At 40.0% G+C, this 16,990-nt stretch overlaps 1 protein-coding gene and 1 long non-coding RNA gene across 3 annotated transcripts in view; one reads left to right on the forward strand and one right to left on the reverse strand.

The window, feature by feature from the left end:
• The window catches only part of LARGE1 (LARGE xylosyl- and glucuronyltransferase 1), a 355,590-nt gene extending 345,612 nt beyond the window's left edge, over nucleotides 1-9,978 (reverse strand). For both annotated transcript variants that reach the window (XM_032221402.1, XM_032221401.1), the window contains exon 1: nucleotides 8,894-9,978. The gene's annotated coding sequence lies outside the window, so the exon portion shown is untranslated. The remainder of the gene's footprint in view (nucleotides 1-8,893) is intronic.
• On the forward strand, nucleotides 9,024-16,612 carry LOC116511405. The gene is made up of 3 exons (XR_004255741.1): nucleotides 9,024-9,112; nucleotides 13,656-13,784; nucleotides 16,579-16,612. It is a non-coding gene; the product is annotated as an uncharacterized LOC116511405 (long non-coding RNA).
• The last annotated feature ends 378 nt before the right edge of the window (nucleotides 16,613-16,990 follow it).

Here is a 16,990-nt window from a genome sequence, read left to right on the forward strand (position 1 = left end):
AGGTAATAATGGCTCTATTGTGAAATGTCCAATAAAATCCCTCTAGAGATATAAAATCATTTGAGTGCTCTTTTCCATGTGAAAGAAATAATCTATCCTTCATTTTCCAAAGCAAAGGAGAAATGCGATAAAAAGCAAACAGAATAGCAGCTATGTAAAATATCTGATTATTATCATTAAGATTTTTCTTCAGAACCAGAACCAACCTATGTTGTAGGAGATAATTCTAGGTGGCTCAGTGGCTAAGACACTGAGCTTGTAAATCATAAAGGTCGGCAGTTTGGCAGTTCGAATCCCTAGTATGGGTCTCCTGTGTGAGCAGGAGGTTGGACTAGATGACCTCCAAGGCCCCTTCCAACTCTGTTACTGTTACACTATAAGAGCCATGATGGTGCAATGGTTAGAATGCACTATTGCAGGCTAATTCTGCCAACTGCCTGCATTTTGCCGGCTCCAGTTTAACTCAGCCTTCCATCCTTGCAAGGTTGATAAAAGGAGGAGCCAGATTGTTGAAAGCAATAGGCTGACTCTGTAAACTGCTTAGAGAGGGCTATAAAGCACTGTGAAGTGGTATATAAGTCTAACTGCTATTGCTATTACAAATAACAAATCTTCAAATGCCCACCTGAAAACAAAGTTTCCGGAATTATCACATGATCGGTTTGCACACTAGAATCCATTAATCTAACATGTACAATAAAAGTAATTCCTTGGAAAACAACATTTTGTCCTTCTTTTTTACAAAAAAAATACCAAAGATGGATTCAAAGATGAATTAATACATATTAAGATTTTTTTAAAAAACATAAAGACAATGCCACTTCAGGAATAGAAGGCAATGATAGGTTTTCAAAAAATATATCCATGGAAGATAATCTTTAGTTGCTCAGAAAAGTAAGTTTTAGTAAAATTTCATAGGCACACACATATTAATCTGATTAGTTTGCCACATTCTATGTAATGTGTGTGAGAGAGAGAGCATGCGTAGAATATGTAGAATCTGCCATTAGCTTTGAGATGTGTTATAAACTCTTGAAGGTTAGCTCAAGTACCCCTGGGATAAACAGTAAAGTGTTACACTGCACTTGATCCCTGAGAGAGAGAAGTGTAATTTGTTGAAGTTATTTGTCTTCTATAAAACATACAAACTCCCTTGTTTTGGAAAATTGTTTAGAAAGGCTTTGAGAAAGGACAGAATTCTTGACTATCCTTTATAAAAACAAGCATTTTTTTAAAAAAAATCTTGTGACCTAATGAACATTAAACATTGCCAAATAATGTAGGTATATGGATGAAAGAAAAATGCAACTTTATACAGCATCAAATGAAATTATAGTTCCAAAATTATGGAAAGTAGCAGTTGTACTTTAATCTTCACTGGTCAAATTCATTGGTGCTATTCAGCCGGTTCTATCCAGTTTGGGCAAACCGGTAACGGTGGTGGCAGGAGGCTCTGCCCACCTGCCCGGACATCATCACGTCCCATTTTTTACATTCTGCGCATGCACGCAAACTCACATTTGTGAACCAGTAGCAAAGGTAAATTGAATTCATGCCTGGAACCTACCTTGAGTACTATGTCCCAGTCACCAAAGTTTAAGGGAATCTAGACAAAATGCACTCAGGGAAACTAGGAGCTAAGTCATGTAATTAGAGCCTGGAAAAACTGAATGTAGTCTTGAAAAGAGAAAAAAAATAAGATACCACACTTCTGACATTACTGTATACAGGAGCCAAGACTTGTACTTTAGCATTCCAGAAGTGAAGATATGGAATAATGGAATCAAATTACAGGAAGACAGACTGTGAATGAATATAAGAAAAGAAGAACTTTCTAATATTAAAACTAGTTTGGGAATGGAACTAATTTTTCAAGGTTGTGGTAGAATTCATTTAATTTCACTGAATGTATTCAAGAGGACAAATGTCCATCAGAGATGCTTTAATTTGTATTTCTGCACCAAGCAGGATTGGGATTACTGATTTAAATGGTTCCAAATATCTTTAAGTTCATAAGTACAACACAAGATTCTTAAATAGGTGAGATTAAAGTCATGTGACATGGTATAGTCACGTATTCTTCTTAACAATGGACGCCAAGATGCCTCCACAAAATTCTTAGCCTATGATATTTTGAAAATCACTCCATCTGAATAAGATCTCATTTTGTTTACTTTGCCTACTAGTAAGAACTTCTAATGAATTTGTTAAATCCTTTGCAGAAATGTCACTTTAGAATTTAAGAGAAATTGTATGAATATTTGCACCACATTGTTTCAATGCCTATGAATCTTATTATTAATTACATTTTATACACTGAAATTGTGTTTTAAGTAGTTCAGTAGGAGCCAGTTGGTGAAATTATCAGTATATCTGAAACTGGGTTTTGAAATTTTTCTTAAAAATCGAATTGGTCCTATCTTTAAAAAATGAGCATATGGGTAATATCTTTGAGTTATGGGTCAATATGTGACAACACGATATTTTTAATCGACCCTGGAATTTTCACTGTAAGTCATGCTGGTTATATATTGGAGCACCCATGTGACCAGACTTGATTTTATGACTTATTTTACAATGGCTATTAAATAAATGCAAATGTCGCTAAGCAAATCAATGCATTCCTATAGGTGTTTTTTGCCAGAAACTGCTGAAAACAGGCAAACTAATGTCATTAACCGTGGCCAAGTGACTGAGGAACACCTGCCGAAAAGGTGAGCCAGTTGCCAGGACCTGAAATGCAGTCATGTGACTGTGGGGATAGCTGCAGCCATTAAGTGACCAGTCATTAAGCACTATCTGTATATTCTGCACAAATTTAACTGTGAGATATATAATGGTAGTTCTGATTTGCTACAACCCACCAACTACAACATATCAAGAAGCCTGATTCTAACAAACTAGTGTTCTTCTAAACCAATGATGGGTTGCAGGCGGTACGCCCCAGTAGGAGAGTACGGAGCTTGGCCGGAGCATCAGGTACCGTTCCAGTACGGTGTTCTGGGGGGCCCACCTGCCCACCCGAGCTCCTTACCTGTCCTTTAAAGCTTTCAGCGCTTCTGCGCATGGGCATGGCCCGTGTAGCACCTGCGCGATACTCCTACAAACAGCTGGAGCAGCACGGAGGCTTGCAGAAGCATCGCTGGCAGCTACAATGCATGTGCACACCGCACAAATGTGCACACACGCTGTGCACGTCCATGTGGGCAACGCCGGTCCCAGAACCCACCACTGTTCTAAACCCAATGGAAGATCCATGAAACCTTCTCATGGACTTTAATAGAATTTGCATCAATCCTGAAAGACATAAATGAGGAGCATCAAAACTTGAATTGTATCCAAGATTGAACTGGAAGCCAGCAGAGCATGAAATGCACTAATGTGGCATATATTCACATTGATTGAGTTTTTCCTTGCTATGATGACAGAAATCTTACATGTTGCTGTTGCTTAGCTAGGGCTTATACAGTCTCTCTGGGCAGTTAAGCCTGAGAAATGTTACAGATACTACTGTCAATTCTCATTTGCACCAAAACCTAAAGTGAAGACAAGAATGTATAGGAGAAGCAAGTTGTTATCAAAGAACAAAACATACAATATATTATTGGTTTGGCTCAGGTGGAAGATGGCATTTTTCGTGCCAGAAATGTTTGATTAACCAAAAGGTTTGTGATTCAGAGTGATTATTGGTGATCCAAAATCACCATTAAAATCAGAAGGGAAAAATATAAAGAGACCTCATCTCAACTGTTCTAATTCTATTTTGGCATTTCAGCATGCCCACTCATTCATTAACGCTACCTTTTGGTTCTCAGTAACATCTCAAGAGAATGTATGCATTCATGCTTTTTTTTTACCTAGAAAATATTTAAGTTGGAATTTTCTGTAGTTTGTTCATCAGGTTTATTGTTTACATAACTGGAAAGCAAATAGCTAACAAGTAATTCACCAGTGGCATGTGGACAGTACAAAATATGAGTATTGACAACAACCAAGTAAGATTAGCATTTGAAACTTGCATTTCTACATGCTGCTTACTTTGTTACAAATAAAAACAAACAAGTAACCTCCCTCATCAAATTTCATAACAGAATACTGAATTTTAGAGAGCTATAAAATTTCTACTTCAATTTAAAATTATTAGCTTCAATGTAACATTTTTAAACCCAAACTCAAGGAAATAGGTGTATGATCCATGTACAGAATCTAAGTTTGTAATCAGGGAATTAGTCCTCATCCCAAACTATCCATCAGTCTTTTTGTACCACCTGAATTCACACATAATGTAATTAATGTGAACACATATTTTGTTGAAAAAAACTATAACAGTTATGGTTTCTAGAATTATACTAACATAGCCAATTAAACGAATAATTTTATGGCCACTCTTGTCTAGGATCAATTTATCCCAATATCTGGACTCCAAGATACATAACTAAAAAGGACAATTATGAAAACTGAATTTTGACGGCCAATATGGAAATACTTCTATTTCCATATTGTAGTACAGAGATATCTGTGTAACAAGAAATGCTCAAATGATTAGGCAAATTTGTAGAATTGTGCTTCTCTGCAGAATACATAAGAACATTTCATTTCAACAAGAGACACACAAAGTTAACAGATGCTGAATAAAACTCACAGAAGAGATAGTTCTGGGCACCAACGCAATTTATTTGTGAAGAAAATTACTTTACCTATGTGAAATGTTCTAATAATAATCACTTATTATATTATATTCAGAAAACAAATATGTATGTATACACACACACACACACACACACACATACATACATACATACATACATATATTTGTTTCAACGTCTGTAGTGTATTTGTAAATTCCATATTAGTCTGTTCAACATTGTATTTAGAGAAGTCTTAGTATTCCAATAAAGTTCAATAGCTTGGATACAGTACCTAGTATTTTAGTATTCAGCCCTATTCAAGTTCTCTTTCATGTGTACTCTTTCAACATCTAAAAGGATTATTAAATTTCTGTATAATGAAATTTCAAATCTCACATATATATTATTTTTTTAAAAAAACAGACCAGATATGTGATATTTTTAAGCTATTAGTTTTACCTTCTAGCACTACTAATGCTAGTATTTAACATTAGGAATATTCAAGTATGTTCCTTCCAATGCGTTCCCAAAGTATAGTTATTTTAAGTATTTACTAAACAGAAAGCCAGTATGGTGTAGTGGTTAAGGTATCAGACTAGAAACCAGAAATCTCTGAGTTCCAGTGCCGACAAAGTCTGCTAGTAACCTTGGGCCAGTCACTTTCTCTCAACCCGAGGGAAGGAAGGAATGGTAAACCATCTTTAAAAAAAAACTTTGCCAAGAAAACTGTAGAGATTAATCCAGACAGTCTCCAAGAATCAGACAATTGAATAGAAGTGGGGGAAACTGCTAATGCATGACATCAGCCGAGACATTCAGCCAAAATACTGATTCCAGGCAGGATTCAGAGAGAAAAAAAATGGGGAAAAAATATAGATGGCATAACTTGTACACCATCAACCGCAAAGCTGCCAAGACAATTACCTATCAATGACTATGCAGCCACTGCAGATTTTTCCTGTCCTTTAAGCCTTAATGATCACAAAGTTGTGATCCCATCAGTAACAAAAAAAATGGTAGTAGGAATTCCTGAACCTACTTAATTTTAAGTTTGATTTTACTATCAATTTTATTAAACTTTGGGCTCATTGTAGTTACTTATTAGATTTCCAATGTACTGGGAGAGGTTTCAAGAATAGCAACAATAGTATTTTCTCTAATATATTGCTGAATAGAAGATTGAAGAATACAAATAGCAATTTACTCAGCACTGTTGATATATAAAATTAAAATATTATTCCAATGGCGTACTCACAGGTGCTTCTTGAAACTACAGGGGAAAGGTAAGCATCCTTTGGCTCATGTATAAAGTTTCTGTATTTCTTTGGTACAAAGGTGATAAAGAGTAATTTATATGACATTTTGAGTACAGAGTGATTTATCATTCATCTTATTCAGATGCATGTCCTCTTAGCGAAAAGGGTCATCATTATTTTTAACAGCTTAATATACTAAGATTCCAAAGAGTACAGTGCATAACTTCTTGTACTTGATCTGAATTACCATCACATTCACACTCACTAACACATTTAATTTAGCATGTCCATTGTCATATAACTACATGCTGAAATAATTACTCAAACCTCTTAATTTTACTAAAATTAAATGGAAGCCTAAGAGAATTCATAATTGGAATAAAGGCCATGGAAACAATCTCTATTTATCTGCTTACAAATCAGTCCTGAATTACGATTTAAAGACTTATCTGAAAATCCCAGTGGTCACTTCAGTTTTCTTTCCCACAAAGTTTGAGAAAATGAAGTCTGTAAAAATTCTATTAGAAAGCAATGATAACCTGAAAATGGAGAAATATTGCTAGAGAGTTTTTTGAATTTGTATTCATTTATGTCTTGTCGGATTTTTCCCAGCTCTACTTCCAATATTTAAGATAAAAACTGAATGATAGTTTTCCAGTCCAAAATGTCCATATCATTTGCATACAACACTGCAAATCATATACAACTTGGCACACCATCTCAAGATGGTCAGGGCAAAGCAACACAACTCCCACATATTTATCTCATAGCAAATTCATTAATCTAGCTAAATTTATGCAAAGTGAGTTTACTTAAGATCAGACTTAAGAGTCACTCAACAGCTCTTGAGTTATTTTATTCAGTGGACAAAGTGAAATATATTTTTAAAAGTTAGTTCATTATATTAAAAGTATACTATAGTTACACAACACTGTTTAGCATGCCAAGTTAATGATTTTAAATCTTAGCATCTAGCTTTGTCGGTAATATTCCAATCTAAGTACATAAGGCAAAGAATAAAATGAAAAGAGAAATTCAGGGCTAAGTGCTCAAGATTTTACAGCTATTTAATTAAAACATTTTCACCTATGCCTCCATAATCAGTCAACTATGACAAAAACACTTTACTTGTTGTCTTTAATGGTAATACAAAAAGAGTCTTCATTAAGAAATATTTTACACAGCCAAAAGAGGTCTATATCAGGTAGATGTTGAATGCAGACTATAAATTAGGAATACTTATAGTGATATTTAAAAGAAAGCCTCGAGAAACTTCATGTTATCTCTACAGTCAATACATTGTTTACTTGTTCCCCAGGGAAATGAACTTAATGAATTAAATGATACAATACATAGACAGTGTAACAACAAAAATCTGTTGCAGAAATATAAGCAGTGTATAATACCCCCCCCTTTCCAATTAAATAGTCATCTAACATTGTACTTAATGAGTTGAAAGCAATCCATTCCTTGAAAAGATCCCATTTAACCACATTGTCTATTAAGGGAGGAGACTGGCTTTAATAAATTCAGAGAAGGCTGAAAAATGTTTACTGCCCATTCATCCTGGAAAAGAAGTGGACACAGCTGATAATGTGACAGCTCTTTATTGAATGTAATCGCTTAAGTCAAAGCAGCCAGAAAGCTTGCTTGTGGAAATGTTGAAGTGACCTTTTTAGCATGCTAATTAACATACCTTCAGGTGTAGATACACCAGCAATTATTTGTAGATAAAGAAGAAGGTCTTTTGCTAGCTGTGCCATTTTAAACAAAGGGTAGAATATAATTCTGATGTAAAAGGAAAGCTTTCAAGTTAATCAAAGCTGTCCATTGCAGGTTTTATTACATTTATTAGTATTTATGCAGATCACATATAATTCTTCCAATTATAGTTAACATCATAAATTATTAAAAACTGTATGCCTCATTTGGCAAACTGATGCTTAGTTAAGGATGCACATGTTTATGGACAAACTGCACATTGTTTCTAAATCTTCATCTGCTTCATTCTTATCTTTATTCTGGGGCAAATTTCTCTTTTTTTTCTCAATGCCTAAGACATGTTTCACCTTCTCTCATATTAAGAAACTGGGCGCAAAAATCACGTATTTGTATAAATACTGAGATTAACAAGAATTTCTACTCTAACTGTAAACAAGTTCCTCTTCGCTATTCCACCTTCTAATCCCTTTTTATAAAAGTGGCATATAATGCAATAGTGATACTAATAGGATTCTACCACTCCCCCCACCGCTCCCCCGGCCATGCTGTCATGCAGTCTGGACTCCACAGTGAAAATATCTGATTGAGGTCAGTGAGGAGATTTAAAGTCTCACTAATAAGTTGAAATCTTTTGTGTTCAGGGTGAACACTTCTAGAATACCCAAGTATTAGGGGGGGGGGGGGACTCCACTTCGCCCAACTTCTTCACTAACAAAGTCTCCTGAAACAATCTTTTCAATGACAGGTAACAAGTGACATTTCTTCCAACTTTTTAAAGTCCCAGATCCAGAAACAACATTTTTTTAAAAAACTGAAAAGCAGTCAAAAGTTACTTTTTCTATGGAATAATTTTAATCTTAAATTCCAAATAGAATTTAGAGGTTCTTTGTCATCTACTGAAAAAGGGACATTTATTAGTGAATGTTTTGCAGTTGCTCTGATCCTGTGCAGAATCCATTCAGATCTGGGATATTTACTCCCAAGGATTTCAGTGCGTCCCTCAATGTTATATGTACAATAAACCACTTTATTTGGACCCGTTAAACAGAACATCAGTCTCAAAGCTACAATTCTATCAGACCCTCGGGGAGAGGGAGGCATAGAAGGCACATTTCCTTCTACAGAAATATGTGCGAGATCGAAGTGCACGAAAATTTCAAAGGGAAGGGGGCAAAAAAAAACCCAAAAGAAGCGGAGGGGGGGAAGCGCTCCCCCTTTCCTCCTTCCCTACAAAGCAACGCCAAGCCGATCGAGCATCACCGCCCAAGCCCTGAGCAACCCCTTTACCTTTTCTGTGGTTGCTGCTGCCGCCGCGGAAAGCTCTAAAGTCTTTGCCAGTGGGGGGATCCCCGGATGACACCGGCCCTTTCTAAGCCGAGTGGTTGTTTTGCTCCGCCGTAGGAACTCGCCGGGAGAGCAGGGGGCGAGCCCCTCGTCCTGGTCCGGCTTGAATCCGCTGCCAAGCGGGGAGGTGGAGCTGCCACAGAAAACAAGGCTCCGCTCCAAGTAAGCCCGGCGCTGCGGGGGTCCCTCCAGTGATCCCAGTCTGGGGAAGCTCCCGTCGGCCCAATTTGGGTGAGATCAGCGGAACTGGGGGGAGGGGGGAGAAGCGTGGAGGAAGAAGACTTGGCAGAATCAGGAGCCCCCCTCTCCCCGGCTGCCTCTTCAGGGCCTGCCCGCTCCGTCTCTCTCCATGCTGTCTTGGGGGAGGCAACTCCCTAGAGCCGGCCGCACGCCCCCCCGAGCCGCACCGAGGCACCCGCCGGCGTCGGCCCGCGGGACCCCGAGGTGGCCGGGGCAGAGGCGGGTCTGCCAAGCTCCGCCGCGGCCTCCCCGGGGCCTGCAGGCACGCCTTGCGGGGAACGCCAGGCCCGGCTGTGGTTTGGCGAGGCTGGCGGGGAAAGCCCCCCGAGAAGACCGCGGGCGACTAAGAGGAAGAGGTGGCGGCCCGGCCTGGGGAGCCGCGCTGCGCTTGGGGCTGCTGCCTTGGCTTCACTCACTCCTTCACTCTCGGGTCGCCGGCTGGGCTTTTTTGTCAGCAACGCCCCGCCGCCGGTCCAAATGCCACCATGCTAGCAGCCGAGCGGCCCCCTCTCCACGGGAGAAGGCGGGCTCCCGGGCGGCGCTTAGCAAGGCTGCTGCCCGGGGTAGCCTCTCTCGCTTGCGGGGAAGCCGACTGTAAGCGGCGGCAGCAGCACCGCCGCCGCCGTTCCCTCCCTCCCTCCCACTTTCCCCTCCTCCTCGCGGGTGATGCCAAGAGACTCCTCGCCCTCGCGCCCACCCGGCCTCAGGACGGCAGAGGAGCGAAGAGCCGCGGCTCAAGGCAGCTGTGGCCACCGAGGCTCTGTGTCATCTCTGTCCGCGCCGCGGGCTGCGAAGAGGCGAGGCGGGGCCAGGCCGCCGACATACACGCCGCCCAGTGACAGGCGGCGCACGAGGGCCCAACCAGGAGAGGCCCCCTGCTGCAGAGGCCCTCCCCCTCGCCCGCCCCTCGCCCCCTCCCGTGTCTGCTTCATCCGCTCCGGGAGAGCGAGCCAGAAAGGGGAGCCGGCGAGCGAGCGGGCGCCCGGCGGCAGGGCGACCTTTGATTCCAGTTGCGCGAAGGAAGCAACTGGAAGGACCCCTTTTTTTTTTCTCACGAACCGGGCTGCTCCGGGATAAGAGCCTTCCTTAAGGTCGGCCGGCTCTGCTCCTCCACCCGGCTTCTCGATAGCCGCCGGTGGGGGGAAAAATCTGGTCCGAGCCAAGTACCCAAAGCGACTAAGTGCACGCCTGCCCTTCCTGCTCGGAGAGCTCCGCGGGACACCGCGCGGACTACCTGTGGCGAGAGATCGGTGCAAAGGGCTTATGAGGAACACGGGGGTCGGCTGGGGGGTGTTCTACATCCAAAGCTCCAGAAAGGGGCCGGGAAAGAGTCCCAAATGTGGGTTTTGCTCTTGGTTCTGAACTCTCAGCGCCGATTTTAAGAAGAGGCGCGCGGCGCTAAGGCTCGCCTCCTAATTTCTCCATCCTACTTTCCCATCCCGAGGAAGGTTAGCTCGGCTAAAAGTTTGGCCAGGAGATATTTGCGGGGGGGGGGGAGGACTTTATCACTTTGAGGTGCATCTGGCGGTTTCACGTTTTTTTCCAAAAGGAAGTCTGGGTAATCAGGTTGCGGAGCGAAAAAGAAGCTGACTTTTAACTGAAGGCAGAAAGTAGACCCTGACAAGCTGATGCTTCTGTTTTAGTTTCATAAACCTTTTGTGCTTGTCTTGCGGTCTTCCCAGTTTCCATGGGGACTCCTCTGAAACTGGCACTTCGTGGGTTGTGTTCTAAACGAATGATCTTCCATACTCCCTCCTTCTGCATGTGTACATATGCACATCACCCGCAGTACTGGGTGCACTTAGAGACATCCAGGGAGCCACAATTTCCACACCCTGCACTGTCTCCACCATGGTATGTCCTTCTATTGTTTTGTTTTGTATCATGATGTTTCCTTCATCACGTCCACAAGGTATATCTCAGACAGCTTCAACTCATCCTGAGCCGATTAACAGAGTTGGAAGGGACCTTGTAAGTTATCTAGTCCAACCCATCGAAGCAGGGGACCCTACCCCATTTCTGACAGATGGCAGTCCAGTCTCTTCTTGAAAGCTTCCAATGATGAAGCTTCCACAACTTCTGAAGGCAAGCTTAGCTGTTCCATTGGTTGATTGCTCTGTCAAAAAATGTCTCCTTATTTCTAGGTTGAATACCTCCTTGTTCAGTTTCCATCCATTATTCCTTGTCTTGCCTTCAGGTGCCTTGGGAAATAGCTTGATCCCTTCCTCTCTGTGGCAGCCCTTCAAATATTGGAACATTGCTATCATGTCTCTCTTCTCTCTTCTCTTCATTAGACTAGCCATGTACAGTTCCTGCAACTGCTCATCCTACGTTTTAGCCTCCAGTCCCTAATTATCTTGGTTGCTCTTCTCTGCACTCTTTCTACAGTCTCAATGTCTTTTTTATAATGGTGGCCAAAATTGGATGCAGTATTGCTTCCCTTTTAGGCAACAGATTGCTTCAGTTTTCACAGGATAAAGAGTCTGACACATTTCAGGACTCATTTGGTCAGGGTTATCATTAGATGGCTTCCTATGAGTGGAATTGATCCTGAATTTACTGGTCACGTAGGAGTGGTGTGAACATTCTCTGGAGTCTTCGACAAACTCTCTTCCAGAGCCACTCCACTGTGGCTCTGTGGGCAGTGGGGAAATTATTTCAAATTAGCTAGTGGCCCAGACATACTTGTAATAGTGAAAATAGCTGCACAGTGAAGTGGAAGAGGGACCCTCAGAACTTTCTCTCTGCTACTTCACAGCACTTCTCATGCCCAGCAGTTGCAGGTTAGGCTGCTTCTAGACATGGGTTCAGAACTATTCCAAAATAGTCTTGTTTTGCAACTTCTGCTGGCAAGTTATCTTCCAATGTACCTGCATAAAATGCTTGTGTAAAAGCTAACAATTTTTGGCAGATGGCCAATTGATTGCAGGTCCAGCTAAGAGAGTGGTTGATGGGTGTTTTCCAGCCAACTGATGTTCAGTAGGAAGAGAAATAAAGAAAGCCAAGGAAATCCAGAAATGCCTATCTTTAATTAGTCCTGTAAACCATAAATAAGGAAAGCACCATTTGTTGGTATGCTGATGGGAGGATAGAAATTGCTGTGGGGGGAGGGGGCAGCATGTTTTATGCTGGTATAGTTCTCTACCAGTTCAAGCACTTTAACATGGGTGAAAAGAAGAAATCTGATTTATATTTGGAACAGACATATTTCAGACCTTAAGGCCATATTTAAGTAAGTTATATTCATCTTAAAACTTATCTTCAAGAGATTTATGTAAAGACCCATACCTACTTTAATTCATAACCTCAATATTATTCCCTGATATTTTCAGTCTTATCTGTTAATGAAGTTGGCTCATCTCCAGCCAATAAGTGAAAACAGCCTTATGTGGTCACTTAATGTACTAGAATATAAATAGTTCGGTTGCCCCTTAAATCTTTGTTACCCACCACAGATTTGAGGTATATAAAGTATTTTATTCCATAACAATATTTGGGGGTTTAATAGCTAGCTTGTTGCCGAAATGACCAGAGTTGTTTTGGAAATGTTGAGAAGGATGTCCTTATGTCATCTTATCTGGCCACTTATCAAAATCAGTTCCATGGTTCTAAATGACATGGATAGATACACTGAAAAGCCGTTAAAACCTGGCTGTGTCCGCAGGCCTGGGGTTGATGAGCTCCCCTCCCCTCTCGACAGATGTGGTTGTTGGTCATTTTAATATGTTTATTTTGTACTTGTATGTTTCCCCTTCCCGTTTAAGTTGTTCACTACCCTGAGTTCCTTTAGGGAATAGGGCGACATATAAATAAAATAAAACTTAAACTTAAACACAATCATGGCAGGTGTGTGTACCCTCTTAGAGGGAATATTTCTGCTCTAGTCTTTCTAATTATACTTTTCACTTTAGATGTTTGGGAAACATATTTCCCTAAGCTTTTTTACTTTACATTCTCTGGAATTTCTGAGAAACTGAAACGGGAATGGCAAGAGGAACAGAAAAAAACAGCCAAGAAGATTTTTTAAAATTATAAAATTGCATAACAATAGATCCACATACTCATGCTGCAGTAATCCAATTGGTGGACATTTTTCCATTAGTAGTAATATGCTTAGAGAGAAAGGCAGCAAGGCCAGTGGAGAAAACCAATCATGTTACCTCTAACATCTGGCACACACATAAATCTTTGCAACAGGAGTCAGTAAGGAGTCATAAAAAGGACAGAGTAAGGATTTGTAATGAAGATGACTGGTTAATAATAACATTGGTTTGTGGCAAAACAATTGAAGGTGGATAGTCTTTTAACTTAGAAGTATCTCTAAATCTGCAACTAACCTCAAATTACAATTTTAGGAAGATATCAGGAATGGTGTTTATCTATCTAATTAGTTATCTTGAACCACGAAGTAGGACTCAAATTGGTAGTAGTAGTAGTTTTTCCACAAACCTTTCTTTCCCAACAGCTACCTGTTTTCTGTTGACTGAAATGTGCCCAACGTTTCCTGATCATGTGGAACAAGATGATATTTTTGTATTGGAGTCCAATGTTTTACTCAGTAAACGTGCGTCTTCTATGGAAGAAGGAGATGAGGGTAAGTGACATCTGTCATGATGCAAATTGCTTCATTTTGACATTAAGTCATTTTGAGATCATCCTAGTTTCTAATAGTCACTGGGACTGCAAATAAAATTAAGTATGCATGCTTAACCCCACTCCCACCCAGAATCTTTGTGTAGTGTATCATTGTGATGGGGGTATTCCTGGGAAGAAGGGGGGGGGAGAATCCAGAAGTATGTCAAGGTATCCAAAACAGGGTCACCTAAGGTGTGAAGGTTATCCCATTTTCAAGAACATCAAGAATTGCTCTGAAGTTTTCAACTTCACTGATGGAGAACCAGAGGAACTGGGGAATGAATTTAAGGAAATAATTAAGGATGATTGTGAAGAGATTGTCAAAGATAAAAGAGAAGAAAGCAAACTGGGTGTCAGAACAAACTGGAATTTGATAAGAGAAACCAAAGCCAGGCAAAACAAAAACTTCAAGAAGAATCTTCACAAAGAATTTCACAGAGTTGTTAGAAAAGACAAAAAGCAGTATTATAACAACATCTACAAGGACTTTGAAGATGGGAACAGCCGTGAAAAAACATGGAAAGTTTTCCAAAAGATCTCTGAACTCAAAAAGAAATTCCAGTTTGGAATACAGGACACCAATGGACAGATTCAAAAAGATCAAATAAAGATAAAAAGAAATACTATAAATTACTATACTTTAATATACTATAAATTAGAGGTCAACTGTACTGTAGTTTAGAGAAGTCAACATCCTATACTATATACCTTAGAAGATTTTTCCTATTTGCAAGAACTTGTAGTACTAGTAAATGAAGTTAGATCAGCATTCTTGTTGCTGGACAGCTAGAGGAACTGATGAGATAGCCACACAAATATGAAAACTAACAGAATTGGTACTGATCCTAATTAAGTAATGCCAGCAAATCTGAAGAATTACCCAGTAGCTAGCAGATTGGAAGAGGTTGATACACATTCCAATACACACACAAAAAAGGAGATATAACAGAATGTGCAAACTATCTCACAATATCCTTAATTTCACATGCTAGCAAAATAATGCTTATAATCATCCAATGCAGATTAGAGCCTTGCATGAAAAAGAAGATGCCAGATGTTCAGGCTGGCTTTAGAAAAAGCTGGGGAACATGAGACATTGCTGATGCAAGCTGGATAATTGAGAAAGCCAATGAATATCAAAAAGAAGTCAGTACGTCCTTCATTGCATAATTTTTAAAAAAGGTTTTAGTTGTGTCAATCATGTCAAGTTGTAGAATGTGCTTAAACAAATGGGAATTCCAAATCATCTCATTGTCTTCATGCAAAATCTGTATGCAACTCAGAAAACCACAATATAGGCAGAACATGGTGAAGCAGACTGGCTTCAGGTTGACAAGTGAGATAAGGCTGTATACTCTCCCTTATTTATTCAAGCCATATGCTGAATGTACAATAAGGGAAGCTGAATGGAAAGAAGATGAGTGTGGTTTAAAATTGAAGGGAGAAACATCAATAGTCAGTGTGATCCTTACGACACTACTCTGGTGGCTGAAAAGCAAAGAATTTGCAAATGCTAACAACAAATGTCAAGGGTTACAGTAAAAAAAACAGACTAAAATTAAATATTTTAAATGAAATATTTAAATAAAGCAATCTAGAAACACGCTGCAGATTAGCACTTGGTGGAACAGCCTTCAAAGCCTTGAAAACTTCTTCAAACACTGGGACATATGTATGTCTACAAGCAGCAGAATAGTGTGAACCCTGGTATTCCCTCTGATATTCCTTGAAGTGAAAATTGGACTTTGAAGACGCTGGATAGAAAAAGTATTGATGTTTTTGAACTTTGGTGTTGGAGAAGACTTCTGAGAACACCATGGAGAATACCAACTAACAAAACAAACAAATGGAACATTGAACAAAACAATCCAGAATTCTCACTTGAGGCACAAATCACCCGGCTCAAATTATCCTGCTTGAAACACATTATGTGAAGGCCTAGCTCTCTGGGGAAACCTCTAATGTTGGCAACCGTGGAAAGAGAAGAAAGGAAAGAGAAGAGGACAATGAGGAGCAAGGAGGATGAACTGAATTACATTGGCTGTGGGTATACTTTGGGAAAACTTGAAAGACCAGATTAAGGATTTATCATCATGGAGAAAATCGATGTGGTTGCTAAGAATCAACACCAAGTTGATGACACATAATCAATCAATCAATGCACCTTTAGGTTCAGGAGGGATTATTGTCTTCTCTTCTTTCTAGCTAAATTGTTGTACGTGTTTCTTTTTCTTTTTAATTTCTACATGGGATTTGTCCCACGAGCAGCAAAGTAACATCTCATGTTTCTCATGCCATTAAAATGTCAACATTCAACATATTTAAAAAATATCTAATTTCCTAATTCTTATTCACATGTCAGATGTTAATGCCATTTCTTTTATATCATTTTTTTAAAATGAAATGCTATAGACTTTGTGATCATTCTGCTGCTTTCTGAAAACAGCTAAAAGAACATACAGCAGTCAGAAGTGTTTAGTGTATTAGCTGTCTACAGTTTTAGGTGCATTTACTTGGAAATAAACCTCATGAAGCTTGGGGAGAGTTCTGAATACAGGATGACAAGACCAGGCTGTCTTGTTTTTACTAGCAGGGCTTGTTTGTGTCCGTAAGGTCTTTTGTAATCATTTCAGCTTAACTTGTTATATGTACCCAAAACATGTTGTATGAAAGTCTTCATACATAATGTAGTATATTGTATGACCCTAGTTTTTTGACTAAAGGTAAAGGTTCCTCTCTCACATATGTGCTAGTTGTTCCCAACTCTAGGGGGCGGTGCTCATCTCCATTTCAAAGCTGAAGAGCCAGCATTGTCTGAAGACGTCTCCATGGTCATGTGGCCAGCATGACAATGCTGAAGGCACACAGAATGCTGTTACCTTCCTATTTTTCTACTTGCATTTTTACGTGCTTTTGAACTGTTAAGTTGGCAGAAGCTGTGACAGGTAATGGAAGCTCACTCCATTAAGCAACACTAGGGATTCAAACCGCCGAACTGTCGACCTTTCTGATTGACAAGCTCAGCATCTTAGCCACTGAGCCACCACATCCCTTAGCTTTTTGAATACACCATGTTTAAGTGTGGCTAATCACAGTCATGAGTCATATCACAAAGACTTATATATGAATTACCAGCCTGAGCTTTCAGTAGTTTTTACTGATATA

Source organism: Thamnophis elegans, chromosome 7 (assembly GCF_009769535.1).
Source record: "Thamnophis elegans isolate rThaEle1 chromosome 7, rThaEle1.pri, whole genome shotgun sequence".
NCBI lineage: Eukaryota > Metazoa > Chordata > Lepidosauria > Squamata > Colubridae > Thamnophis > Thamnophis elegans.